General features: G+C 54.9%; 1 protein-coding gene and 1 long non-coding RNA gene across 2 annotated transcripts in view; both read right to left on the reverse strand.

Annotated features, from left to right (window-relative positions):
• The window catches only part of LOC147693129 (uncharacterized), a 53,979-nt gene extending 31,788 nt beyond the window's left edge, over positions 1-22,191 (reverse strand). The window contains exon 1 of the long non-coding RNA XR_015299853.1: positions 22,033-22,191. This is a non-coding gene — a long non-coding RNA (uncharacterized LOC147693129). The remainder of the gene's footprint in view (positions 1-22,032) is intronic.
• TTLL3 (tubulin tyrosine ligase like 3) overlaps positions 1-27,710 on the reverse strand; it is a 306,216-nt gene that overhangs the window by 152,348 nt on the left and 126,158 nt on the right. The window lies entirely within an intron of this gene.

Here is a 27,710-nt window from a genome sequence, read left to right on the forward strand (position 1 = left end):
GGGCATGGGCAAAGCAGCATCGTCAAAGGGGCATGGGCAAAGCAGCATCGTCAAAGGGGCAAAGCAGCATCGTCAAAGGGGCATGGGCAAAGCAGTATCGTCAAAGGGGCATGGGCAAAGCAGCATCGTCAAAGGGGCATGCAGCATCGTCAAAGGGGCATGGGCAAAGCAGCATCGTCAAAGGGGCATGGGCAAAGCAGCATCGTCAAAGGGGCATTTCAGATGGAGAAATTGGACGAGTACAGCCATCGTGAATTAAAACAATTCTGCATCGAACTAGGTATCGCTACCACCGGTCTAAGTACCAAAGACGATTTCAAGCATGCCCTAGAGTCCTGGGCAGAAACCGGGGCCGTCGAAACCACCGACCAAAACATCGCAGCAGTAGAAAAAAACACCACGGCCCCCGAGGAGCGAAGAACGGGTCTCTCGCAAGACGAGATCCAGGAACGAGAAAAAACACGGCTACATGAACTAGAAATGGCCCGGCTCAAAATGGATGTTGAACTTAAGTTGGCCGAACAAAAACTGAGCTTAGAGCACCTGCGTCTCCGAGAAGAAAGAGAGGAAAAACAGAGACAAAGGGAGCTCGAGGAAAAGAGACTGGCATATGAACACGAGCGCAAATTAGCTGAGATAGACTTACGCAAGCAGCACAAAGAATTAGGGGTGCCCGAGCAACCCCACACCCCAGGGACAACAGATAAGAAGGTACACATCCCCAAGGATGTCGTTCGAGAATACTTCCGAGAGGACGACATCCAGCAATGGTTCAAGGCCTACGAAATCGCTATGACCGCCCACCGGATCGATCGAAGCGACTGGGGAGCCGGTCTATGGGGGAGATTCCTCAATGAGGGCCGCGATGCCCTGCTACAGCTCCCGGACCACCAGATGACCTCCTATGACCACATGAAAGCTGCCCTCCTCACCCGCTATGGGCTCACACCCGAGATGTACCGTCAGAGGTTCCGAGACTGCACCCGCATCCCGGGTACAACTTGGGTGGACTACGTGAACTATTTTAGCCGAGCCTTCGAGGGCTGGATCAAAGGAAGCAATGTCACAACTTACGAACAACTATTCAACCTCATGGTGTGGGAGCATCTATCAAACAATTGCTTCATTGAGCTCCGGCAGCACCTCCTCGACAGCAAATTGACTGATCCACGGCAGCTCGCAGCCGAGGCTGACCGGTGGGAAATCACCAGAGTGGGCCGAAATGGATCCTATGAACAGAACCGGAACAACAACGGTCAGCACCGTCCCCGAGGAGGAGGAGGGGGCCAAGGACGAGGAAGAGACAACGCTCCGGTCGCCTCCGCTACCAGCACTACCCCCCCGGCCAACTGGGGCAGCACCCCGGCGCGACCGGGATACAGAGCCAATGTCACGTGTCACCGATGCCAACGAGTCGGCCACTATGCAAACGACCCAAATTGCCCACAGTACCAGAGCCCAAGACCCCGCCAAGTGGCCGCTGCTGCCCTGGGGGAAGAACAGATCTCCGAGGAGCAGGAAGAATATGAGCAAGAGCATCAAGAATGGGAGCCAGCCGCCATGGCTCTAGCATGCTTAGGGGGGAAAGACATGGTCCCGCGGGTCCCCCTACCCGCTAACACCCGGAAGTACAGCCAATGGGTGAGCATCAATGGACGCCAGGCCGAAGCCCTCCGTGACACCGGGGCCAGTGTAACAGCCGTCCGCTGTCACCTGGTGACCCCAGAACAGTTCCTACCAAACATTCTCTGCCCTGTCCGTTCAGCCGATAACTCGGAAAGTCTGTGTCGGATGGCCTGCGTCCCTTTCGAATGGGGAGGGGTCTCCGGCATGTTGAAAGTGACGGTCCGGGATGATGCCCCCGTAGACTGCCTCCTGGGAAATGACCTTGAAAGCTCTCCGTGGGCAGCCGTAGAACGAAGAGAACACCTGGGGATGTTAGGCATCCCGGACTGGGCGTGCGTCACCACCCGGTCCATGGCCGCCCGTGCCAATCCCCGACCGGAGGAACCCGAATGGCCGGCGCCTCCTCCCCCGGTCGCCCCAGTCGAAGACACCGACCGTGCCGTCCCCCCAGAACCAGCTCAACCTCCGGACCTCGCTGGCCTCGACCAGTGGCATCAAGAGGGGGGGCCCCACTCAGGAGCAGTTTCGCCAAGAGCAGAAGACCTGTCCCTCCCTCGAGGGACTCCGCCAACAAGCCCTCGCCCAGAGCGCAGGGGATACCTCCGGAACACATTGGATTTACTGGGACAATGATCTGCTATACAGTGAGCAAAGGATCGCGGAGCTGGGGGCCAGCCGAGTGCTAGTGGTGCCCCTCCGTTTTAGAGACTTCTTGCTAAACCTGGCCCACGATGTCCCCCTGGCTGGACACCTGGGTCAGGATAAAACCTACAGCCGCCTAGTGACCCACTTCTTCTGGCCCAAAATGAGGAATGATGTACTCCAGCATTGCCGATCTTGCCCCACGTGCCAAGCCAGTGGAAAGAGCGGCCGCAAACTAAAAGCCCCCCTGCAACCATTTCCCGTGGTCACCACCCCGTTCGAGAGGGTCGGGATAGACATTGTGGGGCCCCTGGACCCCCGTACAAGACAAGGACATCGGTTCATCCTGGTACTGGTGGACCACGCCACCCGCTACCCCGAGGCTGTTCCCCTGCAAACTGTGACAGCCCCGGTAGTCGGCCGGGCCCTGATGGGGATCTTCTCCCGTGTGGGCTTCCCCCGAGAAGTCGTCAGCGACAGAGGCACGAACTTTATCTCTAAATATATGAAGTCCCTCTGGCAACAGTGTGGGGTCACCTACCGATTCACGACCCCCTATCACCCTCAAGGAAACGGACTCGTTGAGCGGTTCAACCGCACGCTCAAAGGGATGATTGGGGGGTTGGAAGAGCCCCTCCGTCGCCAGTGGGATGTGCTGCTGCCGTGCCTCCTCTTCGCATATCGAGAGGTCCCCCAGAAGTCCCTCGGCTTCAGCCCATTTGAATTATTGTATGGACATCCCGTACGGGGGCCTCTCAGTCTAGTCAAGGAAGGCTGGGAAATGCCCCCTCTAAAGAACCCTCCAGATGTCTTCAAATACCTCCTAACCCTTCGCAACCAGACCCGACGGTTCAGAGAGCTGGCAAAAGCAAACTTGGAGGCCAGTCAAGAGGACATGAAAAAGTGGTATGACCAAAATGCCTCCTCCATCGAATTTGAACCCGGAAAAATGGATTCAGTCGTTCCTATCGGGCCGTGGTTTCCAAGTCAGGCAGGGTGACTGCTACTCCAGGCGAGTGGCATTGGATCAGGGGGTTCCACAGGGCTCGTCCTTAAGCCCTACGCTTTTTAATCTATATGTGGCCCCGGTCGCCTCCATAGTGGAGAGCTACGGTCTGCGCATGGTGTCATACGCCGACGACACGCAGCTGGTCATCTCCCTATCGCGTGCACCCGGCCTTGCGGCGGACATCTTCAGAGCATGCATGCAAGATCTTGCTGCCTGGATGTCTGCCAATTGCCTTAAACTTAACGGCAACAAGACTGAGGTGCTGGTGGTAGGGGGAGACCGGGCGGCGTGGACGTCGGCGTGGTGGCCTCCTTGCTTGGGACCAGCACCTACCCCCTGCCTGGAGGCGAGGAATTTAGGTGTCTGGTTCGACTCCGACCTTACCTTTGGCCCCCAGGTCAACCGGGTGGTCGGCACCTGTTTCGGAATCCTTAAGACTCTCAGGAAGGTTTTGGAGTTCCTTCCCATCAGAGCCCGCCGAACATTAGTGCATGCTTTAGTCACGTCCAAGATGGACTATGGCAACCTTCTCTATTTAGGAATCCCCGAGAAGAATCTGAGCCGCTTACAGGTCTTGCAAAATGCCGCTGCTCGGCTAGTTCTCAAACTTCCTAGAAGATCAGCCTCCAAAGCCGCGCTCCAGGCCTTGCACTGGCTTCCGGTCAGGAGCAGGGTAGAATTCAAAGCCCTCTGCACATGTCACCGGATCATTAATGGCAGGGCACCCCTTCCTCTTCAGGGTCTCCTGACACAATACGAGCCATCCCGCGCGCTAAGATCCTCTGGTTCAGGGCGCCTAACTATTCCAAAGGTGTCCAGAGCAAGGATGGGTGGCAGGTCCTTCAGGTACCTCGCCGCATCCTGCTGGAATAAACTTCCAGTAGCGCTGCGTCTGGAACCATCAGAGCTTATCTTCAGAGCCAAGCTGAAAACATATCTCTACACCAGATAGCGGCCCTTCCCGCAGGACTCCCTCTGAACACGCTCACATTTCAGCGCGGGGACACGCCGTTGTGCGTCACCATTGCGCTCTACAAGACCCATTATTATTATTATTATTATTATTATTATTATGGGTGATGTCTCCCACCGAACCCTGCGCCTTGCAAGACAAGTGGACGGGGCCCTTCAAAGTAGTCGAGCGCAAGGGTCCTGTCACCTATCTCATCGACATGGAATCTTCACGGAACCCCCTCCGAGTCCTCCACGCTAACAGACTGAAACCCCACTTTGTACGTTCAGAACTCAGCCTCCTGATGGCCACAGACAATGGAGCCGAAGAAGACTCCGAACCCCTCCCTGACCTCCTACGGACTCGGGAGAAAGATGGCTCTGTGGATGGGGTCCGACTCTCGGAGGCCCTCACCCTGGAACAACGCCAAGAATGTCGAGACCTTCTGTTGCAGTTCGCCGGCCTGTTTTCCCTCACCCCAGGTGTCACTTCCTGGTGTGTGCACGACGTGGACACGGGGGACAGCCCCCCTATCCGCCACCGGGCCTACCGCGTACCAGATCGGGTACGGGCCTGCATCCAGGAAGAAGTAACCAAAATGCTCACGCTCGGGGTCATTGAGCCCTCAGACAGCCCCTGGGCCAGCCCAGTAGTACTGGTCCCCAAAGCAGCCCCTCCCGGCACCACACCGGAACTCCGGTTCTGCGTCGACTACCGGGGCTTGAATGCGGTCACCAGAACGGACGCACACCCCATCCCCCGGGCAGACGAGCTAATCGACCGCATGGGAGCTGCCCGCTACCTCAGTATTTTCGACCTGACGGCGGGCTATTGGCAGATCGGCCTCACACCCCGGGCCCAAGAACGATCTGCATTTTCCACTCCTGATGGCCATTATCATTTCAAGGTCATGCCCTTCGGCATGAAGAATGCTCCAGCAACATTTCAGCGGCTCGTCAATCAGGTCTTGGCCGGGCTCGAAGGATTCAGCGCCGCCTACCTAGACGACATCGCTGTGTACAGCCACCATTGGTCCGACCACCTCCACCACCTCCGAGCGGTGCTACAGGCCCTTCAGCGAGCTGGCCTCACGATCAAGGCCAGCAAATGCCAAATTGGTCAGGGGTCCGTAACCTACCTCGGACACCAGGTGGGAAGCGGCCTGGTGGCCCCTCTGCAGCTCAAGATTGCCGCCATCCAGTCCTGGCAGCCCCCCATCACCCAGACCGAGGTACGCGCCTTTCTGGGACTCACGGGCTATTACAGACGGTTCGTGAAAGACTATGGTACCATAGTGGGGCCCCTCACAGAACTCACGTCCAAAAATCAACCCAAGAAGGTCAACTGGACCCCAGATTGTCAAACAGCCTTCGAACAACTGAAGGCCGCCATGTGCTCCGCCCCTGTGCTCCAGGCCCCCGACTACAGCCGGGAATTCGTCGTCCAGACGGATGCCTCCGACCACGGCATTGGGGCGGTCCTGTCTCAATTGAACACCGAAGGCCTTGATCAACCAGTGGCCTTCATCAGCAGGCGACTCCTACCTCGAGAACAACGCTGGAGCACCATCGAGAGGGAGGCCTTCGCTGTGGTATGGGCCCTCAAAAAGCTCCGGCCCTACCTCTTTGGCACACACTTCCGGGTGCAGACCGACCATCGACCCCTGCAGTGGTTGATGCAGATGCGGGGGGAGAACCCAAAACTACTACGTTGGTCCATCTCCCTACAAGGGATGGACTTCACTGTTGAACACCTGCCTGGGCCAGATCACGCCAATGCGGATGGCCTGTCCCGCTTTTTCCGCCTCGACGAGGAGAGTCCCTGTTAGACGGACCGGGAGGGTCGGCCGAGGATAAGGGGAGAGGTCTCCGGGGAGAGCCGTCTCCGACGATCGTACAGACAAGTAACTTCCCCCCCCCACAGACGGACACCACACAAGGGCAAAGTTCAACGATACTTTATAGGCAATTCTTTAAGTACGATGAATGGTACAAGGAGGTCTGGACTCAGGGGTCCCCTCGATTCTGGTCTCTGGTTTGGGAGAAGGGTAGCGGGACAGTCTTGTTACCAAAAGATGGAAATAGCTCTCAATCCTCGAGCTCGGCGTTCTAGATGATCGGGCCGCGGCGGAGCCAGCAGGTCCCGAGATGGACGAAGGAAGCGACGGTCCGCGGCGGAGCCAGCAGGTCCCGATGAAGATGGTAGTTACAAACGGTCCGCGGCCACGCCAGCAGGTCCCGACGACGATGAAGGATTACGAAGGTTACGAGGGTTGCGGCAGCGCCAGCAGGCAGGACGATGAAGCACAAGGCAGAGCTACGGCAGCGCCAGTAGTCCGTCAAGGATGAGTTCTTCTCTGCGTCTCTCGACTCCAGGATACAACTGCCTTCCTGCTCTGGAGCTGCCCCAGTTATAGGGCTGGTGCCCTTTGATGTCCGGACCCTCGCACTTGGAGGTCGGGAGGTCCGGGATGAGGGAGTCCAGACACCCAGCAGGGGGGTGGAGCCAGCGCCCGGGGAGGCGATGGGCGAGCGGCACTTGGCGGGGGAGAGCCATCGACGCCTCTTTCTCCCATTGACTTGCCAAGTAGCCCGCTCACCTCCTGGGTGGATGGTGGTGCCGGGATGTCTGAGGCCTGGCTAGGCCCAGGGTTGAGGTCGATCGGGGGTCAGGCGGCCTCGTGGTGGAGTGTCCAAGATGGCGCCCAGGCTGGGCGCGCGGGCCAGTAGTGGGTCGGGCCCACGAGGTCGATATGTTCAGGAGCCGGGGTCCCGGAGGGGACGGAAGACGAGCAGTGGTGGTGTGTGGCACTTGTGTGACCGGGCTCGGGCCTGGTCGGGCCGAGGGGGGAGCGGCCCTTCATGTGGCCTGTCCAACATGCGTCCCCCCCAGCTGAAGGCGGGGAGAGTCACCCATCCTCTTGGGGACTCTCCTCGTCGAGGCGGAAAAACCGGGACAGGCCATCCGCGTTGGCGTGATCTGGCCCAGGCCGGTGCTCAACAGTGAAGTCCATCCCTTGTAGGGAGATGGACCAATGTAGTAGTTTCGGGTTTTCCCCCCGCATCTGCATCAGCCACTGCAGGGGTCGATGGTCGGTCTGCACCCGAAAGTGTGTGCCAAAGAGGTAGGGCCGGAGCTTTTTGAGGGCCCATACCACAGCGAAGGCCTACCTCTCTATGGTGCTCCAGCATTGTTCTCGGGGTAGGAGTCGCCTGCTGATGAAGGCCACTGGCTGATCAAGGCCTTCGGTGTTCACTTGAGACAGGACTGCCCCAATGCCATGGTCGGAGGCATCCGTCTGAACGACGAACTCCCGGCTGTAGTCGGGGGCCTGGAGCACAGGGGCGGAGCACATGGCGGCCTTCAATTGTTCGAAGGCTGTTTGACAATCCGGGGTCCAGTTGACTTTCTTGGGTTGATTTTTGGACGTGAGTTCTGTGAGGGGCCCCACTATGGTACCATAGTCTTTCACGAACCTTCGGTAATAGCCCGTGAGGCCCAGGAAGGCGCGTACCTCGGTCTGGGTGATGGGGGGCTGCCAGGACTGGATGGCAGCAATCTTGAGCTGCAGAGGGGCCACCAGGCCGCTTCCCACCTGGTGTCCGAGGTAGGTTACGGACCCCTGACCAATTTGGCATTTGCTGGCCTTGATCGTGAGGCCAGCCCGCTGGAGGGCCTGTAGCACCGCTCGGAGGTGGTGGAGGTGCTCGGGCCAATGGTGGCTGTATACAGCGATGTCGTCTAGGTAGGCGGCGCTGAATCCTTCGAGCCCTGCCAGGACCTGATTGACGAGCCGCTGAAATGTTGCTGGAGCATTCTTCATGCCGAAGGGCATGACCTTGAAATGGTAATGGCCATCAGGGGTGGAAAAGGCAGAACGTTCTTGGGCCCGGGGTGTGAGGCCGATCTGCCAGTAGCCCGCCGTCAGGTCGAAAATACTGAGGTAGCGGGCAGCTCCCATGCGGTCGATTAGTTCGTCTGCCCGGGGGATGGGATGTGCGTCTGTTCTGGTGACTGCATTAAAGCCCCGGTAGTCGACGCAGAACTGGAGTTCTGGTGTGGCGCCGGGAGCGGCTGCTTTGGGGACCAGCACTACAGGGCTGGCCCAGGGGCTGTCTGAGGGCTCGATGACCCCGAGCGTGAGCATTTTGGTTACTTCTTCCTGGATGCAGGCCCGTACCCGATCTGGCACGCGGTAGGCCCGGTGGCGGATAGGGGGGTTGTCCCCCGTGTCCACGTCGTGCACACACCAGGAAGTGACACCTGGGGTGAGGGAAAACAGGCTGGCGAACTGCAACAGAAGGTCTCGACACTCCTGGCGTTGTTCCCGGGTGAGGGCCTCCGAGAGTCGGACCCCATCCACGGAGCCGTCTTTCTCCCGAGTCCGTAGGAGGTCAGGGAGGGGCTCAGAGTCTTCTTCGGCCCCATTGTCTGTGGCCATCAGGAGGCTGAGTTCTGAACGCACAAAGTGGGGTTTCAGTCTATTAGCGTGGAGGACCCGGAGGGGGTTCCGGGAAGATTCCATGTCGATGAGATAGGTGGCAGGACCCTTGCGCTCGACTACTTTGAAGGGCCCCGTCCACTTGTCTTGCAGGGCGCAGGGTTCGGTGGGGGACATCACCCATACCTGTTGCCCAGGTTCAAATTCGATGGAGGAGGCATTCAGGTCATACCACTTTTTCATGTCCTCTTGACTGGCCTCTAGGTTGGCTTTTGCCAGCTCTCTGAACCGCCGGGTCTGGTTGCGGAGGGTTAGGAGGTACCGGAAGACATCTGGGGGGTTCTTTAGAGGGGGCATCTCCCAGCCTTCCTTGACTAGGCTGAGCGGCCCCCGTACTGGATGTCCATACAGCAGTTCAAACGGGCTGAAGCCGAGGGACTTCTGGGGGACCTCCCGATATGCGAAGAGGAGGCACGGCAGCAGCACATCCCACTGGCGACGGAGGGGCTCTTCCAACCCCCCAATCATCCCTTTGAGCGTGCGGTTGAACCGCTCAACGAGTCCGTTTCCTTGAGGGTGATAGGGGGTCGTGAATCGGTAGGTAACCCCACACTGTTGCCAGAGGGACTTCATATATTTGGAAATAAAGTTCGTGCCTCTGTCGCTGACGACTTCTCGGGGGAAGCCCACACGGGAGAAGATTCCCATCAGAGCCCGGCCGACTACCGGGGCTGTCACAGTTCGCAGGGGAACAGCCTCGGGGTAGCGGGTGGCGTGGTCCACCAGCACCAGGATGAACCGATGGCCTTGTTTTGTACGCGGGTCCAGGGGCCCCACAATGTCTATCCCGACCCTCTCGAACGGGGTGGTGACCACGGGAAAAGGTTGCAGGGGGGCTTTTAGTTTGCGGCCGCTCTTTCCACTGGCTTGGCACGTGGGGCAAGATCGGCAATGCTGGTGTACATCGTCCCTCATTTTGGGCCAGAAGAAGTGGGTCACCAGGCGGCTGTAGGTTTTATCTTGACCCAGGTGTCCAGCCAGGGGGACATCGTGGGCCAGGTTTAGCAGAAAGTCTCTAAAACGGAGGGGCACCACTAGCACTCGGCTGGCCCCCAACTCCGCGATTCTTTGTTCACTGTATAGCAGATCATTGTCCCAGTAGATCCAATGTGTTCCGGAGGTATCCCCTGCGCTTTGGACGAGGGCTTGTTGGCGGAGTCCCTCGAGGGAGGGACAGGTCTTCTGTTCTTGGCGAAACTGTTCTTGCGTGGGCCCCCCCTCTTGAGGCCACTGGTCGAGGTTAGCGAGGTCTGGAGGTTGAGCTGGTTCTGGGGGGACGTCACGGTCGGTGGTTTCGACTGGGGCGACCGGAGGCGGAGGCGCCGGCCATTCGGGTTCCTTGGGTCGGGGTTTGGCACGGGCGGCCATGGACCGGGTGGTGACGCACGCCCAGTCCGGGATGCCTAACATCCCCAGGTGTTCTCGTCGTTCTACGGCTGCCCACGGAGAGCTTTCAAGGTCATTCCCCAGGAGGCAGTCTACGGGGGCATCGTCTCGGACCGTTACTTTCAACATGCCGGAGACCCCTCCCCATTCGAAAGGGACGCAGGCCATCCGACACAGACTTTCCGAGTTATCGGCTGAACGGACAGGGCAGAGAATGTTTGGTAGGAACTGTTCTGGGGCCACCAGGTGACAGCGGACGGCTGTCACACTGGCCCCGGTGTCACGGAGGGCTTCGGCCCGGCGTCCATTGATGCTCACCCATTGGCTGTACTTCTGGGTGTTAGCGGGTAGGGGGACCCGCGGGACCATGTCTTTCCCCCCTAAGCATGCTAGAGCCATGGCGGCTGGCTCCCATTCTTGATGCTCTTGCTCATATTCTTCTTGTTCCTCTGAGATCTGTTCCTCCCCCAGAGCAGCAGCGGCTACTTGGCGGGGTCTTGGGCTCTGATACTGGGGGCAGTTTGGGTCGTTTGCATAGTGGCCGACTCGTTGGCATCGATGGCACGTAACATTGGCTCGATATCCCGGTCGCGCCGGGGTGCTGCCCCGGTTGGCCGGGGGGGTGGTGCTGGTAGCGGGGGCGACCGGAGCGTTGTCTCTTCCGCGTCCTTGGCCTCCTCCTCCTCCTCGGGGACGGTGCTGACCGTTGTTGTTCCGGCTCTGTTCATAGGACCCATTTCGGCCCACTCTGGTGATTTCCCACCGGTCAGCCTCGGCTGTGAGCTGCCGGGGATCGGTCAATTTGCTGTCGAGGAGGTGCTGGCGGAGCTCAATGAAGCAATTGTTCGATAGATGCTCCCATACCATGAGATTGAAGAGTTGTTCGTAAGTTGTGACCTTGCTTCCTTTGATCCAGCCCTCGAAGGCTCGGCTAAAATAGTTTGCATAGTCCACCCAAGTTGTACCCGGGATGCGGGTGCAGTCTCGGAACCTCTGACGGTACATCTCGGGTGTGAGGCCATAGCGGGTGAGGAGTGCAGCTTTCATATGGTCATAGGAGGTCATCTGGTGGTCCGGGAGCTGTAGCAGGGCGTCGCGGCCCTCATTGAGGAATCTCCCCCATAGACCGGCTCCCCAGTCGCTTCTATCGATCCGGTGGGCGGTCATAGCGATTTCGTAGGCCTTAAACCATTGCTGGATGTCGTCCTCTCGGAAGTATTCTCGAACGACATCCTTGGGGATGTGTACCTTTTTCTCTGTTGCCCCTGGGGTGTGGGGCTGCTCGGGCACCCCTACTTCTTTATTCTGCTTGCGTAAGTCGATCTCAGCTAATTTTCGCTCGTGTTCATATGCCAGTTTCTTTTCCTCGAGCTCCCTTTGTCTCTGTTTTTCCTCTCTTTCTTCTCGGAGACGCAGGTGCTCTAAGTTTATTTTTTGTTCGGCCAACTTAAGTTCAACATCCATTTTGAGCCGGGCCATTTCTAGCTCGTGTAGTCGGGTTTTTTCTCGTTCCTGGATCTCGTCTTGCGAGAGACCCGTTCTTCGCTCCTCAGGGGCCGTGGTGTTTTTTCCTATTGCTGCGATGTTTTGGTCGGGGGTTCCGGCAGCCCCGGTTTCTGCCCAAGACTCTAGGGCATGCTTGAAATCGTCTTTGGTACTTAGACCGGTGGTAGCGATACCTAGTTCGATGCAGAATTGTTTTAATTCACGATGGCTGTACTCGTCCAATTTCTCCATCTGAAATTTCTCGGTGGATCCGCTTTCTTTGTTTGACATCGTGATTTCGTCGTGGGGTGAGCTACTTTCTGTACGATTATGCGGTGATTCGGATCGCGCCGCTGGCCACCAATGTTAGACGGACCGGGAGGGTCGGCCGAGGATAAGGGGAGAGGTCTCCGGGGAGAGCCGTCTCCGACGATCGTACAGACAAGTAACTTCCCCCCCCCCCACAGACGGACACCACACAAGGGCAAAGTTCAACGATACTTTATAGGCAATTCTTTAAGTACGATGAATGGTACAAGGAGGTCTGGACTCAGGGGTCCCCTCGATTCTGGTCTCTGGTTTGGGAGAAGGGTAGCGGGACAGTCTTGTTACCAAAAGATGGAAATAGCTCTCAATCCTCGAGCTCGGCGTTCTAGATGATCGGGCCGCGGCGGAGCCAGCAGGTCCCGAGATGGACGAAGGAAGCGACGGTCCGCGGCGGAGCCAGCAGGTCCCGATGAAGATGGTAGTTACAAACGGTCCGCGGCCACGCCAGCAGGTCCCGACGACGATGAAGGATTACGAAGGTTACGAGGGTTGCGGCAGCGCCAGCAGGCAGGACGATGAAGCACAAGGCAGAGCTACGGCAGCGCCAGTAGTCCGTCAAGGATGAGTTCTTCTCTGCGTCTCTCGACTCCAGGATACAACTGCCTTCCTGCTCTGGAGCTGCCCCAGTTATAGGGCTGGTGCCCTTTGATGTCCGGACCCTCGCACTTGGAGGTCGGGAGGTCCGGGATGAGGGAGTCCAGACACCCAGCAGGGGGGTGGAGCCAGCGCCCGGGGAGGCGATGGGCGAGCAGCACTTGGCGGGGGAGAGCCATCGACGCCTCTTTCTCCCATTGACTTGCCAAGTAGCCCGCTCACCTCCTGGGTGGATGGTGGTGCCGGGATGTCTGAGGCCTGGCTAGGCCCAGGGTTGAGGTCGATCGGGGGCCAGGCGGCCTCGTGGTGGAGTGTCCAAGATGGCGCCCAGGCTGGGCGCGCGGGCCAGTAGTGGGTCGGGCCCACGAGGTCGATATGTTCAGGAGCCGGGGTCCCGGAGGGGACGGAAGACGAGCAGTGGTGGTGTGTGGCACTTGTGTGACCGGGCTCGGGCCTGGTCGGGCCGAGGGGGGAGCGGCCCTTCATGTGGCCTGTCCAACAGTCCCCAAGAGGATGGGTGACTCTCCCCGCCTTCAGCTGGGGGGGACGCATGTTGGACAGGCCACGTGAAGGGCCGCTCCCCCTCTGCCCGACCAGGCCCGAGCCCGGCACCTCCAGTGTCACACACCACCACTTCACGTTTTCCGTCCCCTCCGGGACCTTGCCTCTGAACATATCGACCTCGTGGGCCCGATCCACTACCGGCCCGCCCGCCCAGCCTGGGCGCCATCTTGGACACTCCACCACGAGGCCGCGTGGCCCCCGATCGACCCCAACCCTGGGCCTGGCCAGGCCTCAGACATCCCGGCACCACCATCCACCCAGGAGGTGAGCGGACTACTTGGCAGGTCAATGGGAGAAAGAGGTGTCGATGGCTCTCCCCCGCCAGGTACCGCTCGCCCACAACCTCCCCGGGCGCTGGCTCCACCCCCCTGCTGGGTGTCTGGACTCCTTCATCCCGGACCCCCCGACCTCCAAGTGCGAGGGTCCGGACATCAAAGGGCACCAGCCCTATAACTGGGGCAGCTCCAGAGCAGGAAGGCAGTTGTATCCTGGAGTCGAGAGACGCAGAGAAGAACTCATCCTTGACGGGCTATTGGCGCTGCCGTAGCTCTGCCTTGCGAACTATCGTCCTGCCTGCTGGCGCTGCCGCAACCTTCGTAAACCTTCATCGTCGTCGGGACCTGCTGGCGTGGCCGCGGACCGTTTGTAACTACCATCTCCATCGGGACCTGCTGGCTCCGCCGCGGCCCGATCATCTAGAACGCCGAGCTCGAGGATTGAGAGCTATTTTCATCTATTGGTAACAAGACTGTCCCGCTACCCCTTTTCCCAATCCAGAGACCAGAACCGAGGGGACCCCTGAGTCCAGACCTCCTTGTATCATTTCACCGTACTTAAAGAATTGCTTATAAAGTATCGTTAAACCTTATCCTGGTGTGGTGTCCGTCTGTGGGGGGGGAAGTTACTTGTCTGTACGATCGCTGGAGACGGCTCTCCCCGGAGACCTCTCCCCTTGTCCTCGGCCGACCCTTCCGGTCCGTCTAACAGGCGTGCAGCATCGTCAAAGGGGCATGGGCAAAGCAGCATCGTCAAAGGGGCAAAGCAGCATCGTCAAAGGGGCATGGGCAAAGCAGCATCGTCAAAGGGGCATGCAGCATCGTCAAAGGGGCATGGGCAAAGCAGCATCGTCAAAGGGGCATGGGCAAAGCAGCATCGTCAAAGGGGCATGGGCAAAGCAGCATCGTCAAAGGGGCATGGGCAAAGCAGCATCGTCAAAGGGGCATGGGCAAAGCAGCATCGTCAAAGGGGCAAAGCAGCATCGTCAAAGGGGCAAAGCAGCATCGTCAAAGGGGCATGGGCAAAGCAGCATCGTCAAAGGGGCATGCAGCATCGTCAAAGGGGCATGGGCAAAGCAGCATTGTCAAAGGGGCATGGGCAAAGCAGCATTGTCAAAGGGGCATGGGCAAAGCAGCATCGTCAAAGGGGCATGCAGCATCGTCAAAGGGGCATGGGCAAAGCAGCATCGTCAAAGGGGCATGGGCAAAGCAGCATCGTCAAAGGGGCATGCAGCATCGTCAAAGGGGCATGGGCAAAGCAGCATCGTCAAAGGGGCAAAGCAGCATCGTCAAAGGGGCATGGGCAAAGCAGCATCGTCAAAGGGGCATGCAGAATCGTCAACGGGGCATGGGCAAAGCAGCATCGTCAAAGGGGCATGGGCAAAGCAGCATCGTCAAAGGGGCATGGGCAAAGCAGCATCGTCAAAGGGGCATGGGCAAAGCAGCATCGTCAAAGGGGCACAGGCAAAGCAGCATCGTCAAAGGGGCAAAGCAGCATCGTCAAAGGGGCAAAGCAGCATCGTCAAAGGGGCATGGGCAAAGCAGCATCGTCAAAGGGGCAAAGCAGCATCGTCAAAGGGGCATGGGCAAAGCAGCATCGTCAAAGGGGCAAAGCAGCATCGTCAAAGGGGCATGGGCAAAGCAGCATCGTCAAAGGGGCAAAGCAGCATCGTCAAAGGGGCAAAGCAGCATCGTCAAAGGGGCATGGGCAAAGCAGCATCGTCAAAGGGGCATGCAGCATCGTCAAAGGGGCATGGGCAAAGCAGCATCGTCAAAGGGGCATGGGCAAAGCAGCATCGTCAAAGGGGCATGCAGCATCGTCAAAGGGGCATGGGCAAAGCAGCATCGTCAAAGTGGCAAAGCAGCATCGTCAAAGGGGCATGGGCAAAGCAGCATCGTCAAAGGGGCAAAGCAGCATCGTCAAAGGGGCATGGGCAAAGCAGCATCGTCAAAGGGGCATGGGCAAAGCAGCATCATCAAAGGGGCATGGGCAAAGCAGCATCGTCAAAGGGGCATGGGCAAAGCAGCATCGTCAAAGGGGCAAAGCAGCATCGTCAAAGGGGCATGGGCAAAGCAGCATCGTCAAAGGGGCATGCAGCATCGTCAAAGGGGCATGGGCAAAGCAGCATCGTCAAAGGGGCAAAGCAGCATCGTCAAAGGGGCAAAGCAGCATCGTCAAAGGGGCAAAGCAGCATCGTCAAAGGGGCATGGGCAAAGCAGCATCGTCAAAGGGGCAAAGCAGCATCGCCAAAGGGGCATGGGCAAAGCAGCATCGTCAAAGGGGCATGCAACATCGTCAAAGGGGCATGGGCAAAGCAGCATGGGCAAAGCAGCATCGTCAAAGGGGCATGGGCAAAGCAGCATCGTCAAAGGGGCACGCAGCATCGTCAAAGGGGCATGGGCAAAGCAGCATCGTCAAAGGGGCAAAGCAGCATCGTCAAAGGGGCATGGGCAAAGCAGCATCGTCAAAGGGGCAAAGCAGCATCGTCAAAGGGGCAAAGCAGCATCGTCAAAGGGGCATGGGCAAAGCAGCATCGTCAAAGGGGCATGCAGCATCGTCAAGGGGGCATGGGCAAAGCAGCATCGTCAAAGGGGCATGGGCAAAGCAGCATTGTCAAAGGGGCATGGGCAAAGCAGCATCGTCAAAGGGGCATGCAGCATCGTCAAAGGGGAATGGGCAAAGCAGCATCGTCAAAGGGGCATGGGCAAAGCAGCATCGTCAAAGGGGCATGCAGCATCGTCAAAGGGGCATGGGCAAAGCAGCATCGTCAAAGGGGCAAAGCAGCATCGTCAAAGGGGCATGGGCAAAGCAGCATCGTCAAAGGGGCATGCAGAATCGTCAAAGGGGCATGGGCAAAGCAGCATCGTCAAAGGGGCATGGGCAAAGCAGCATCGTCAAAGGGGCATGGGCAAAGCAGCATCGTCAACGGGGCATGGGCAAAGCAGCATCGTCAAAGGGGCATGGGCAAAGCAGCATCGTCAAAGGGGCATGGGCAAAGCAGCATCGTCAAAGGGGCACAGGCAAAGCAGCATCGTCAAAGGGGCACAGGCAAAGCAGCATCGTCAAAGGGGCAAAGCAGCATCGTCAAAGGGGCATGGGCAAAGCAGCATCGTCAAAGGGGCAAAGCAGCATCGTCAAAGGGGCATGGGCAAAGCAGCATCGTCAAAGGGGCATGCAGCATCGTCAAAGGGGCATGGGCAAAGCAGCATCGTCAAAGGGGCAAAGCAGCATCGTCAAAGGGGCATGGGCAAAGCAGCATCGTCAAAGGGGCAAAGCAGCATCGTCAAAGGGGCAAACCAGCATCGTCAAAGGGGCATGGGCAAAGCAGCATCGTCAAAGGGGCATGCAGCATCGTCAAAGGGGCATGGGCAAAGCAGCATCGTCAAAGGGGCATGGGCAAAGCAGCATCGTCAAAGGGGCATGCAGCATCGTCAAAGGGGCATGGGCAAAGCAGCATCGTCAAAGGGGCAAAGCAGCATCGTCAAAGGGGCATGGGCAAAGCAGCATCGTCAAAGGGGCAAAGCAGCATCGTCAAAGGGGCATGGGCAAAGCAGCATCGTCAAAGGGGCATGGGCAAAGCAGCATCATCAAAGGGGCATGGGCAAAGCAGCATCGTCAAAGGGGCATGCAGCATCGTCAAAGGGGCATGGGCAAAGCAGCATCGTCAAAGGGGCAAAGCAGCATCGTCAAAGGGGCATGGGCAAAGCAGCATCGTCAAAGGGGCATGCAGCATCGTCAAAGGGGCATGGGCAAAGCAGCATCGTCAAAGGGGCAAAGCAGCATCGTCAAAGGGGCAAAGCAGCATCGTCAAAGGGGCAAAGCAGCATCGTCAAAGGGGCATGGGCAAAGCAGCATCGTCAAAGGGGCATGGGCAAAGCAGCATCGTCAAAGGGGCATGCAGCATCGTCAAAGGGGCATGGGCAAAGCAGCATCGTCAAAGGGGCATGGGCAAAGCAGCATCGTCAAAGGGGCATGCAGCATCGTCAAAGGGGCATGGGCAAAGCAGCATCGTCAAAGGGGCAAAGCAGCATCGTCAAAGGGGCATGCAGCATCGTCAAAGGGGCATGGGCAAAGCAGCATCGTCAAAGGGGCATGGGCAAAGCAGCATCGTCAAAGGGTAATGCAGCATCATCAAAGGGGCATGGGCAAAGCAGCATCGTCAAAGGGGCATGGGCAAAGCAGCATCGTCAAAGGGGCATGGGCAAAGCAGCATCGTCAAAGGGGCAAAGCAGCATCGTCAAAGGGGCATGGGCAAAGCAGCATCGTCAAAGGGGCATGCAGCATTGTCAAAGGGGCATGGGCAAAGCAGCATCGTCAAAGGGGCATGGGCAAAGCAGCATCGTCAAAGGGGCATGGGCAAAGCAGCATCGTCAAAGGGGCAAAGCAGCATCGTCAAAGGGGCAAAGCAGCATCGTCAAAGGGGCATGGGCAAAGCAGCATCGTCAAAGGGGCATGGGCAAAGCAGCATCGTCAAAGGGGCATGGGCAAAGCAGCATCGTCAAAGGGGCATGGGCAAAGCAGCATTGTCAAAGGGGCATGCAGCATCGTCAAAGGGGCATGGGCAAAGCAGCATCGTCAAAGGGGCAAAGCAGCATCGTCAAAGGGGCATGGGCAAAGCAGCATCGTCAAAGGGGCATGGGCAAAGCAGCATCATCAAAGGGGCATGGGCAAAGCAGCATCGTCAAAGGGGCATGGGCAAAGCAGCATCGTCAAAGGGGCATGGGCAAATCAGCATCTTCAAAGGGGCATGGGCAGAGCAGCATCGTCAAAGGGGCATGAGCAAAGCAGCATCGTCAAAGGGGCATGGGCAAAGCAGCATCGTCAAAGGGGTATGGGCAAAGCAGCATCGTCAAAGGGGCATGGGCAAAGCAGCATCGTCAAAGGGGCATGGGCAAATCAGCATCGTCAAAGGGGCATGGGCAAAGCAGCATCGTCAAAGGGGCATGGGCAAAGCAGCATCGTCAAAGGAGCATGGGCAAATCAGCATCTTCAAAGGGGCATGGGCAGAGCAGCATCGTCAAAGGGGCATGAGCAAAGCAGCATCGTCAAAGGGGCATGGGCAAAGCAGCATCGTCAAAGGGGTATGGGCAAAGCAGCATCGTCAAAAGGGCATGGGCAAAGCAGCATCGTCAAAGGGGCATGGGCAAATCAGCATCGTCAAAGGGGCATGGGCAGAGCAGCATCGTCAAAGGGGCATGAGCAAAGCAGCATCGTCAAAGGGGCATGGGCAAAGCAGCATCGTCAAAGGGGCATGGGCAAAGCAGCATCGTCAAAGGGGCATGGGCAAAGCAGCATCGTCAAAGGGGTATGCAGCATCGTCAAAGGGGCATGGGCAAAGCAGCATCGTCAAAGGGGCATGGGCAAAGTGGGCGATTGCCCAGCTCCCCCTCCTTCCAAGCGGACCCCTGGGAAAGTCAACCCTCTCTCTATTTGACCTCTGCCTGTTCTATTGTTCAATCCAGTCCTCTCTCCCTCTCTGCCTGCCTCGATATATGACTTTGTATATCTTTACTGTGTCATCTTAAGGATTTTGGGGGTCCTAAGCTAGACATTTCACCAAATGTTGTTTGGCTTTGTTAAAATTAACATAATTTAGCATTGCTTGGCATCACGCGAGCTTCAATTAGAAGAAAATGGGCAATAAAATGTACATTTGTTCCTAAAGGCCCCCACAGATTATGTTTTGCAGAGGGCCCCCAAATTTCTTAAAGTGGCACTGTAAATGGGTTTCCAGTTGGGCCTAAAAGGGTTAAAATGTTAGTTATGGCTGGAATTGTGGTGTCAGATATGCTCTAATTGGTCACTTTAAAGCGGACTAGTCAATCCTGATTGGCTAGCCACAACATGAGCATTATGTTGTGACATTCATCACAGGACTAAGGGACATAGTCCCTGCGTCCTGAAAAAGAAGTAAAAAAAAATAATGAGGCAGGCTTAGCACACTCTTACCCCATTGCCATTGACGCTCAGTTTGTTTATGCTGTATTTGACTATGCTAGTATCACTGATCGTCAGTGACGTCACCAGTACTGTAATCTGAGGTCATCAGTGATGTCATAGCATGTCATGAGTGCTATACTATGTGAGGTCAGAAGCGGGGGCAGAGGTCATAGGTCGCTCAGCAAACTATCACTGGCGAATTTCAGAGTATCTTTTTGGGTTTTTTTAAACATACGTTTTTACCTTATTTCAACACCTACCTATAACGTCAAAATATTTACATTACTCCGTGGCAGTCACCAATGGGTAGTTATAGTTAGATCTGCTATTCCATAAACAGAGCACTGTTTGCTAATAAGTTTGGCGCTGTTTGATGAATCTTCACAAAACTTTCCAAACACAAAGTTCCACCACCTCCAAGGTGATCCATCAAGCAGGGGGGGGTGGCCAAGAAACAGGTTGGATCCCAAAACGCAAAATCCTCATTCATTTTCCATAGATTCTTTTAAGAAGCACTACAGCAAAAACAAATGAATGGAATTACACCATATTTGGCAGGAAGCTAGATCTTGGTCCAGAAAGTGTGATTTGGGGATTAATTGTAAATCGGTCCAGTAGTTTTGGAGATATTAAGTACCAACAATATTTATATAGCGGGACGGTTGGGTTGGAGAGACTCTCGCTAGACTCCCTCAAACCCAATTTTAAAGAACAGAGCCTTTTGATTGGCCGAGGAGGCTTTTTACCCTTGGGCCATCTTGCTAGTTTGCAAGGCTCAGATTGGCTGCTTCCAACATGAGGCAACATGCTGCAGGAAGCCATTACAGGAGTCAGGAACATTACATAACATAATAGAACAATATAATATACACAACACAACACAACACAATATAATAGGGCAGGATAGAGATACCCCGCCTTTCCTAGTTCCAATGCGGCGGATACCCTGGGGCCAAAATATATATTTTTTAAAGTTGCGATCCCGTGGAAGTCCTTCAAGACGTGTAGGCCTCCTGCAGGATTACAATTATTATTTTTTTAAACGCCCATCGCCGTTTAAATTTATACGTGGCCCCCCTCACAGAGCCTTAATCGCCCATGTCTACCCCATTTCCAGAGGACAAAAATGTTTTAATACAGAAGGGGGCTCACGGCCCACCTCCCTGAGCCTGTAGCAATGCCCCGGGATCCCATCGCCTGGGGCCGAGTACATTAGTTTAAGGGGAGGGACACGCGGCCCCCCTACCTGAGCCCAAATCAACCCTGGAGACCCCAACCACTGGGGACAAACAATAGATAGAGAGGAGGTGGACGTGGAGCCCTTCCTAGAGTCTTAAAAGGACCTGGGGACCCCATCTCCTAGTGCCGCCTCTTTACCTGTGGCCTGGGTAGCCCACCCCGAGGACATACTACTTTTTCCTGCCCCCAGGACTGTAGACTGGGAAAGAAGTGTACTCCAACACAACAGGATCTTTAAAAATGCTTCCACCAGGTGGGAGCACACTCCTGTTTCCCTGCCCGTGCCCTTGCGGACAAAGAAACTGTGATTGCTCCCACCCGGCGAGAGCATTTTCAAAGAGCCCGTTGGATGGGTGTACACTCAATGGAGTAGCTAGACCTTGTGCCGCCCACGGCGGCCCCTGCGTTTACCGCTTGTAGGATCGGGGGTGCTGGCAATTCCTGCGACGGACGTCGGTAAGAGGGAGGGTAGGCCACCGTCCCCAAAACTCATGCTGCCCGGGTCGAACCACCTGCCCACGCCCCCATGCTTGATACGTCACCGAGCACAATTCTTTCCCTGTCTACAGTTTGTGTGCCCCCTTCCCTATTAATAGTATTGGGCCCAGGGGGGATGACGTCCCCGGGCTCCACTGGGGCTTGAAGCGGGGGGGGGGGGGGCACATTCCCCTTCCTCTATAATTAGTGTATGGTACCAGGAGATGGGGTCCCCATGACCTAGTTGGGCTTGGGGAGGGGTCCATTTGCCCAATCTCCTATTATAAATGTTTTGGCCCGGGGGATGGGGTGCCAGGCGCCTCTCCAGAATCAGGAGGGGGGAGGTCTGCTTACCCCATCCCTGCAGGGCCAATGGTGGCTCGGGAAGGGGAGGCGCATACACCCCCTCCACTTTTTAAAAACAAAAAGCCAGGTTCTGGCCACGGGTCAGGGCCTGTGACCACCACCGCCGCACACAGCTGAAGGCCACGTTTATTTATTTCTTTATTTATTTATGCAATTTTATATAGCGCGGACTTTACCCGAAGGCGTCAGAGCGCTTCACAAAAGCTCCAGTGCTCCAGTGGTTGGGCTTACATTTGGTAATTAGCTGTGCAAGTCTTTCTTGGACGCACAAGACAACAAACAACATTTCTGGCAGCGGGGCATGCTAAATTAATTGCCCCATGACATCTCCACTGGCGACGTAAAGCCTCGTGCACAGCATGCATCAGGCACAGGTGTGCAACCACAACTTGCAGTCAACACACATTCGAGTAAATGCACTCGCGCGCCCTGGGATATTTCCCAAAAAATAGACTTTCCAGGACTTCAGCAAGAGAACGTTAACTTTTCTACATGGGTATCATAGATTTGTAAACATGCGGTACATTAAACAATGAACCCTGCAGACCTAACTCGTCGAAGTGCCAAGGATGCCAGCTGGTTGTTAGCGCCGGAGCGCGGGCGTCTAGGCGCTGCGAGTGGATGGACAGGGCATGCGCTGAACCTTACCCCGTGCCGCCCGCGTCCACCAGTGTGCTGGCGTCCCCCAGTCGGCGATGGGTCGCTGCCCCTGGCCTGGGGGCCGGCGCCAGCACCAGTTGTCACTGGACCTGTCCCCCTTCCATCCACCGAGCCGCTGGGCGTCAAGCATCAGAGGGGCGAGGACCCTCCGCCCCCTCCAGGTACCAGGAGCTCTGGAGCCTGCAGAGAATCCGTCCTCCTGCCTCTGTTTGCTGTCACCTGGAGACGGTTGCCATGGCAGCAGGACACACAGCCAATGGCTGCTGCTGCTTCTCACCGTGCGCACCCGGCTTCTCAGGACGCATCCTGTCCGGTCCGACCAGTTCGTGTCTGGGGTCGGCGACCACTCGAGAAGACCCTCTGAAGCGCTATAAATGGACAGGTGCGCGTCGGTGACAGAGTAAACACACATTGGCAAAGACAATCGTACTGGCTTTTTTAAAGAGAAAAGGTTTACAAAACTTCAGAAAGACACACCGTGGGAAGGTTTTCCCAATCTGGCTAAGAAAGGCTCGCTAAACGGGTACAACACAAGTAGCAGGGGTGCAAGCTTCCCTCGCACACAGGACACGTGCAGAGGCGGAAACAGAGCAAGGCTATCTCACACACAACAGGTATGAAACAGGAAGACAAGCTGCACACTGCCTCTACACACACACACGGGAGATGCAATGCAGGGCCTGCCATCACACACAGAATGTGGACAGCAGGTTTTCTGCACAGAACAGGAGTCGTGCAATAGACAAGGTCTAGAAACCCACTCTGTGCAGAGGTTTCCAGCTCATCTGGTGCCACAGACACCCTACTGGAAATCAGCTGCTCAGCGTCGCCACGCATGGTCTGGAAAGGCTCTCTGAGCAGAGGGTTCCAGCTCACCTGATGTGGTATCGCCTCTTCACCAGGTCACCTCTTGAAGAGAGCGGTTATCGTGTGACACATGGTGGTCCCGTGAGAGTCAGCCGGTGTGAGAGTGCGTTCACAGCAGATCACAACAGCGCCAGCTTCACTATGGTGGCTGGAATTCCACTATCCCTTCACAGACCAATCAGCACTTAGAAATGCTTTGCCCATTAAAGACACCAATAAAGGTTTGTTCTGGAGGGTGGACTATGAGGTGCAGAGCTCATATTTGGTGCTTGATTGTATAGAGCCTTCCTCCAGTTCAAGCCCGCAATGCTTTTACACTTATTTTAAAAAAATCTTCATTATTTTATTTCTGTCTCTATAAACTATAAAGACAGAGCGACAGTTCCAAGAATGTAGCGCTCAATGCATCCAACCCAGAGGCCGCCACAAACCCGGATCAGAGGGTCAAGAACTTCAATGCCTGGATAACCAACTGCGTGGACAGCACCGCCCCCATCAAGACCACCCGGCACATGAGATCCACCAACCAATCAGTCATTTGTTAAGCGCACTACATACCTGCGAGGGTCTCAAGGCACTGGGGGGGGCGCTACTGGTCGAACAGCCGGGTCTTGAGTAGCCTCCTGAAGCTCAGCAGGTCTCGGGCCTTGCGTAGGCTCAGTGGGAGGGTGTTCCATGTCTTGGCGGTGAGATGGGAGAAGGATCTCCCACCGGTGGTTGTTCTTGGGATGCGCGGGACGGTGGCGAGGGAGAGGTCGGCGGAGCGGAGATGGCGGTTGGGGCTGTAGAAGGAGAGCCGTATGTTGAAGTAGGCTGGGCCGGTCTTGTGGAGTGCCTTGTGTGCGTGGATGAGGAGCTTGAAGGATATTCCCTTGTTGACGGGGAGCCATTGCAGGTTTCTCAGGTGGGGGGTAATGTGGCTGTGTCGTGGTACGTCGAGGATCAGTCGGGCTGAGGCGTTTTGGGTGAGTTGTAGTAGATTGATGAGCTTGGTCGGGGCTCCCACGCTGAGGGCATTTCCGTAGTAGACTCTTCTGCTGACGAGGGCCTGGGTGACTGTCTTTCTTGTATCTGTCGGGATCCATCTGTAGATCTTGCAGAGGGTGTTGAAGCAGGAGGAGACTGCGTTGACTTGCTTGGTCACTGAGAACGTTGAGTCGAGGATGAATTGATGGAGCAAGGATTCGCACGTAACACGACTTGCTCTCTTTCATGAACCTCGCCTTAAATCATAACTGTACTAACTCCGATTGTTTGTCATTTATTTGTATTTCCCCAACACACGGGTGTCCCTAGGAGGCTTGCCTATGTGTTTTTCATCGTAATCAAGCTTGCACATTAATAAAATGGCCGCTTTGCAGAAATCCAGTCTGCGCATGCGTCGGTCATACCCATGTGATGTGACGCACTCGCAATCTGGAGGGAAAAGTTCGCTCATGCGCAGTGGTGTTAAAATGGCCGCTTGTCACTAATCATGCTTCATGCTATCTTAAGCCGCTTTTGTCTATGCATCTTTTCTGCACTTACTCTTAATGCTATAAGTATTATAAAATAAGGGATTAAGAGTAGTTGGTCATGGTGTACAGTGTATTCATTTTATTCTGTGTTATTAATTTGTTTTCGCTTACTTTTCATGTACCGCGTAAATGAGGGCCTTGAAGTGGGGATGGGAACCATTTTGAAGCTGACGTATCCCTCATCACGTGATCAAAGATCTGGGACGTGCAGCAATGGAACCTGGCCGGTTGGCCATTGAAAAAGGGGACTGTCCTTTCCAGGCGCACCTTCGCCCTTGAAGACCTGCTATTTTTACTCTGAAATGCGCAACAATGTTGCAAACCTTTTCTTCACTATTGTACTTTCCCACACGTATGCCTGGGAACCCAGATGTTAGGGGGAGGGTAATGTCACGTGAAACACGTAATAGAAATATAGGTGGTGACAAATGCCTTAAACCACCTCCCTTGACCAATCAGAAGATGGGACTTTGGCATTTTGCAACATTTATGGGTGGTCTTGGGGACTTAAACCTGTATAAATAGCCTAGCTTAGCTTAGAGAAATTGTCCGACTTTTCCGAGTAGCAGACCTGTCACTGACCCTACGAACTCTATAGGTGCCTGATACAGAGTGCTGCGGAGCATTCTGCCTGAAACTTTCCACAAACTCCAAGGGGTGGAAATTAGTCCTAAGTGCTAAGCGAAGCACTTTGCTGGGAGATTCGAAAACCCAATCGGGGTTATTGGCCGATTCCGTGCAGGAGAGGGGGTAACGCTGGCGTTGCATCCGATGCTGTGAGGGGTTGGTCGTGCCTTGGTGAACCCAGTCCTGACCCAGACCTGAGGGGTATCCTGTCCTGACTGTCTATGAGCTGTACCTGCTCACCTTCTGGTATTCCCTGAATCCTTGAGGGTCCTTGTCCCGTTCTTTCCTAACTGACCCGTGGCCAGGGTTAGTCCTCATTCTCACCTAGGTAAATATTGGCATAGGTGTCTGTCTATACTATACCCTTAACTTTTCCTCCTCTGATTAAAGCAATCTTGCCTGTGATATTCTCCATTTCTCCTTTGAATGTAATTTTATGCAATTGATGATTAGTAAATGTTCCACTTTTACCCTTCCTATAGGACATTGTTAAACCCGACTGTTTATCTAGATTGTTCCACTTATTCCCTTTCCCTTAGTATGGTTGCCGTGAAGTTAGAAAGATAGCATAAGGTTTAGGAAGTAGTATAAAATTATTAGGTCACACATTAGGTCTTCCTCACGTCCTTGCCCTAGATTAAACTGTATTAGATAAATGTCCATTATGATTCATGCCCTATAGTGTTCCCTTTTACTCTATGATACTCACTTTAATCCATAGTTACATTCTGGTCCTAATACTAATCATTGATGTATTACTTGGCATTTGCCTACTTGTAATGGCATTTTCGTTCTAAACTTATACTATATAAAACCCTTAAAACCATCAAGGTGTCTGTGGTCATTATACATTAAAGAAATACTAAAGGTATTAAATGTGTAAAGTAGAATTTTCTCCCTTTTAGGAAACCCTTATCACCTGTCCACTGCTAGCTCCTGATCCGTCAGGAGTAATGTGCCTGTGGTAAGTCAGGCACATGAATAGTGAGTGGTGTAAGAGTCACCCACTCGATTACTGATAGTAGCGTGGCAGAGGTTTCACCCGGTTCATTGCAAAACACGGTCATCATATGCACGCCAGGGCCCAGTGCGTGGAAAATTGGTAATCTAAGTGACCCGGGTGACCCGCGCGCTCTATCAGTAATTTCTGGTAAGCAGAGGATGGTTAGGACTAGTAAGATAGGTAGATAAGATAGTTAGAAAAGAAACCGTGAAAAATAAATGTGCTGCTAAAATAGTTTTTTTAATATTGATTGTGTTACTTAATATTTTATTGCAAAAGAAATCGATTTCAAAAATTGTTTTAAATGATTTTATATATGTATTGCTGCTAAATATTTTATGTTTTGTTAACCAATTGTGTGTGATTGTTGAGTGTTGTCTGAAATCCCCGGGGAATTGTATAACGGATGGTGAGTAGAATCCATCGCGTTCTGAGGTCATTTGTAGGGAGGAAAGGTTAGTGCATGGTTCAAGTGGAACTGGAAGCGCTAATTAGGTCTTTTTCGGAAAACTGTATGAATGACAGTGATGGGACTGCTGATAGAAACCTTGGTCTGATATCACCTAGTAAGGGTCACACTAAGGGAGTAATAGAGTCATCGGAGCTTGTATGATAGCAAAGGGAAACGCTGACGAACCCCAGGCTTAGTATATATCCCGGGAAGAAGTGGATGAGACTGGGTAATAGCAGGTTTTCTAATGCTTGCGTGAGGGTAGGCAAGAGAAGTCTATCCGAAGTGTATGAAAAGTAGACAGAAGTGGTTTACTTGCAGTAAAAGAAGAACTTTCTATCTCTTTAGAACACTCCTACACAATGGCGAATGTTACACGTTGTTGACTAAAATTAACCATAGCACCTTAGAGAAAATACAAAGTTTCCGTTACCTTGTAAAGGAGGGAGACAGTCGAAGGGCTGCTCTGACGTCACTCCGTGCCGCGCTGGGATTGGCTAAACCAGCGGGGTGTGTAGTGAAGCTAAAATTGTAAGGGAGGGGTGAGTGCCGGAGCGTGAGAACGCGTCTCGCGAAAAGGCCGCGCACTCATTGGTCAGGAACTTTTGCAACCTCTGTACTGATTCGTTGTTGAGAAATTGGAGTCGCGCTAGCATTGGAAGCACAAACGAAGTAAAAATTTTCCGCACCGAGCTTATAGATTGTTACGAGCGGTGTATGTGGTACCCTGATTTTCTGCATGATCCACGAAATCTAGGGTGTCATAAAGAGTTGATGAGCAGAGGCAGACCTCACAACATGTACGGAGGAAAGAGAAAAATGTCATTTGCCAGCAAGATAAAGAATTTCTTCAAAACTGACAAACCCGTACGAACTAGGGAGGGCGTGATCATTCCTCCGCCAGATACTCCAGCCTCTTTCATGATGTTAGAAAAAGGGTATCATACCTGTGTATGGTTAGAGAACTGGGTAAAGTACACTGCGGAGGATGGAGTTTTAGCCTTTCCCATTGATGGTACTTTTAACGGGAGAGTCCTATTTAACCTGAGGACCCGAATGAATGAATTACATCCCAGACCTAGATTAACTCAGTATGAAGCTCTAGAGGAATGGGAAATTGAGGCTCTAGAGCGAGACAGACCCCGAATGGACAAGGGAGTGACCCGATGGTATCCAAAAATGGTAAAGGAAACCAAGGAGC

Source organism: Lissotriton vulgaris, chromosome 9, assembly GCF_964263255.1.
Source record: "Lissotriton vulgaris chromosome 9, aLisVul1.2, whole genome shotgun sequence".
NCBI classification, from domain to species: domain Eukaryota; kingdom Metazoa; phylum Chordata; class Amphibia; order Caudata; family Salamandridae; genus Lissotriton; species Lissotriton vulgaris.